The sequence below is a fragment of the Centruroides sculpturatus genome, unplaced genomic scaffold (assembly GCF_000671375.1).
Source record: "Centruroides sculpturatus isolate CEXI.00-Female unplaced genomic scaffold, Cexi_2.0 scaffold336, whole genome shotgun sequence".
Classification (NCBI taxonomy): Eukaryota; Metazoa; Arthropoda; class Arachnida; order Scorpiones; family Buthidae; genus Centruroides; species Centruroides sculpturatus.
In genome coordinates this window covers 418539-422594 of record NW_019384582.1, presented here as the reverse complement: position 1 = coordinate 422594, position 4056 = coordinate 418539, and positions in this window count along the sequence as shown.

Sequence of the window (4056 nt, the reverse complement as noted above, 5' to 3'; positions counted from 1 at the left end):
CATTTATCTTATGGAGGGCTTATTAAACCTACTGATGAATGGCTAGCAAAAATTATAGAATGGAATAAATATTTCGAAATATATCACGATGAATCGTATAAAAAAGGCCCCGGAGTTGTACAGAATTAGTCAGTGGAAACAGTTTTACCTTTTACTTTAATAAAAGATTTTTGTAAATTAAGAACTATAATAAGAATTAATTATAGAAATCTTAAACAAGAAAACTATAAAATATTGAAAAGAATGCCTTCTGAAAATGGTGATTGTCGAAAAAAAATTAAAAAGTTAAGTAAGATAATCACATAATAAAAAATATAGCTCATTAATTTGTTAAATAAATGTTAGACAAAAGACTTGTAAATTTATTGACGTACAGTACACTTATTAAATCCGAAAATTCTACAGTAGTTTACATTTAGTAGTAATTTAATAATTAATTAAGAAATGATTTAATATTTTATCGTATTTTGTTATTTGAAAGATCTGTCATGTTGAAGTAGAGGGCTTGCTGTGACGTCACATAGATCCAAGGTCACGCTAACAAATATACGGGATCTGGCTATCCTTGTAGTTTAAAGTCCTTGAACCGTGCCTCATGGAAATTTGTAAAGAACGCCCACTAGGGGGCGCACAGTGGGACCAAATCCCAAAAAGCTGGCCAAAAGTCGAAAAATAAAGTTTAAGTTCCGGTAATTTCTAGTCGTGGGTTCGGATAGATAAGAGTCCGAAGGTCGAATTCTAGACTTTAGCGCCCCCTATCCCTTATACCCGCTATTGTAGTTTAGTCGAAAGGAGACCCTCAATCGAGCTAGAGGCGTCATGCAGTAAGCAAAGATTTCTACGGTATATTCGAGAGGATGCCAAATATCTAAAAATCAATCGAATTTAAATTTAAAAAATGGAATTTGCAGCTGCAAGTAAGTAGAATATCATTATGTAACACAAAATTGATAATAATACTTTATGTGATAACAGTAAACGAATGAGTTGTACGAAAATGAACGGAAGATTACAACAGAAATTTTTAAACACGTAGAGAAAAGTTCATAAATTCTGTAGAGTTATGCGACTGGACCGATCGTGTATTGTAGATGGAACTATTATTGAATGAAAAAAAATTAAAACTAGCTGTAACTAGCTGCAATTGTGTCGTTGGTGCGAGTTCTTGCAATGTAAAACATAGTTTTCTGAATTTTGTACATTAACGACGCGGAATGTTTTGCTCTTTTTCTCGAATTTGTCTGTGTGTTTTGAATGTTGTTTGCGTGTAGCATATAAACTTGAAATCAAACTGTGGCAAGCGCATAGTGATAAAGAAAATAAAGAAATAAGATTCTGAAAAACGAATATACAGAAGGGTTTCCGTATAGAATTGGGTCTAATAGTCGATCAACCAAAGCCTAGTTTCGGTAGCTCGAATGATGAGAATACCGCTAGAGGATTTTTCGAAAACTCAAGCATTTATGCTGCTATTACAGGGGTTGATGAGGACTCGATTAAGCGTTTCCGTGTCATATTGCAGACAATTTCGCGTGGCCACGAAATCGATTTCATAGAATTTCAAGATTATGCCTTACAGACAGCTCGTTACTTTGTGTAATTATATCCGTGGTTCTGCGTGCCAACTTCGGCACATAAGATATTGATTCGTGGTGTAGAAGTGATAAATTCATCGGTATTGCCGATAGGGCAGATGTCTGAAGACGCTCAAGAGTCTACTAATAAATACATTAAAAAGTTTCGAGAAGATTTTGCAAGAAAAGTTCCCGAGTGAAAACAGTGGAAGACATTATTTTACGCCTATTATTAATATTCAATCCGTTTATTTCGAGTTTGAATTCGAATTACCTCGAATAAACTCAAAGTCGTTGCTTCCAGAAGCAGTTTTATTGTTAGTTGCGCCACGTATACCAGCAAGTACAAGAAGCTCCAGCGATTTCAAAGTTGAATCATCTGATTGTAAATCAAATTATTCTTTGGATGACGATGCGTGAAGTTTTAATCAACCGACTGTATGTTTTATGGTATTAAACAATATATGGATTTATTTTGTGCTTTTTCTATAAAAGTGGTTCGTGTTAAATCCGTCATTTTGTTTTTATTTCAAATTTTGACTTCGGATTCGTAATCGGCGATCCCGAAAACCCTCGAATACTGACTTTCAGCCAAATTGATAACGCTTTTGACTTTTGGCCAGCTTTTTGGGATTTGGCCCCACTAGGGGGCGTCCCGGGCTACTAGTATATATATAAAGCATTAAATACAAGTTTCTGTGAGGTTAAAAATACTGTACAGTATTGTCTAATAAAGAATGTAAAAAGAAAACTTAATTTGCAATTTATATTTGTTGTTTTTGATTATTTTATTATTAAAGTAAATGTACAAAAAAGCTTAAAAAATACAAAACAGTTAAAAGTTACTTCTTGATGTTTAAAAATGTCTCAACATTAAAATCTTTGATATCACGTAACTTAGTTTAATGTTAAAATTATTGCAAAATTTTCAATTAACGTCAATAGACACAAGAGCTAGTGAAATTATAAGTGCCTTTTATCAAGTTTTAGATGAAAAGTCTATAACTATAATGTCTGCTCACTCTCACAACAACAATAATACAAAGTTTAGGCTAATCGATCAACATTTCCGATTTTCGTAGGTTGACGTCATTCAGCTGACCAATCAACGCGTTGTGCCATCTGGATATTTAGTCGCACGATACTACAGTACATGGGAATAAAAAACTGATTGTCGCTTAACACGTTCAAAGTCCCAACAAAACAGTAAATGATCGGGCTAAATTTTAGATATATGATTATAGATTAGAAATGAATTTGGCACTAGAGTTAGGCGTTAGGCGCTATCTCTTATTCGGGTTTCGTTTGATATGTATATATGAAGTGGAGAGTTAACGAAGCCTCTTCTGTGAATTACAGAATTCTTCTCAAAATCTCTTTGATCGATTTTGATTAAATATTACTATTTTCCATTAATTGCGATAAAAAAAAGACATAAAGGAAGAAGACTATGACTTCGTTTCCGAGATAAATGGTAGCCTAAGTGGGCGCGACAAACGACAACGCACTAATCGCGCGATGTTCCACAGCCTTTTTCGGGATTATAAAATTGAGTTTCTTCTATAAATTTAATGGCCTAATTTTCATAAGGCTTTGACATTTTTCATTAACTGCTTTTGGGCAAGAATAGTTTTGAATTCAAAAATCATGAGTTCCGGTTTGCATCGGCAGTTCATAGGTAGTTAATTGGAGCCTCCTGTCCATTAGGATACCATGGCTAGTCTCGGATTTCATATAATTCTGTTCTTGAGATTAAGACAACGGCAATTTTTAGATCTACAGTTTTTTTCAAATTGCAGCCCCATCCAAAAACGGGTCGACGCCAACTAACGGATAAAAATGTCCATGGGAAAATTTTAGTTTTGACTCTCACTCTGGTAGACATGACAAAATTTGGAAATAAATGTAGCATTCCTCCCAAAGCAAAATTGTCGCGTTGTAAGTAAAAAAAATTCTCAGCGGTCAGGAAATAAAATATCATGGCATGAGAGGTACGAGCGAAAGTTTCAAAGTTGGATCAACACTTGCGGACGTGTCAAATTGATTAAGCGATCACATTAAGAATTTAGGGGAGAGATCCTTTAAAAAGTCAGAAATTCAAGGAGAAAGAATGATCGTTTCCCCCTAGCTCAGTCTGTTTATCCTCTGTGTCGATTTCCCCGTTGTCTCGGACTTAATTTTCGTTCGGCCGTATTATAATATTAACTTTATTCAGTTTGATGTTGCATTAATAGGCGAAACCCGCAACTCCGACGGCGACCGAGGAATCTTTCCGCAAAGCGAAATCCTAAGAATTTGATTTATTTCATGCCATGGTCGAAAATGGACGAAAAAGATATTTATTCGAACGAATTTCGGAGATGGTCAAGCCTCGAGACGTAGAATTTAAAAAGATCGTCTTTTACCTCTCCACGGTCGACATTCCGCACCATGTAAATGCAGAAAACAATTTATTTATCAAATTTAAAAAAGAAAAATAATT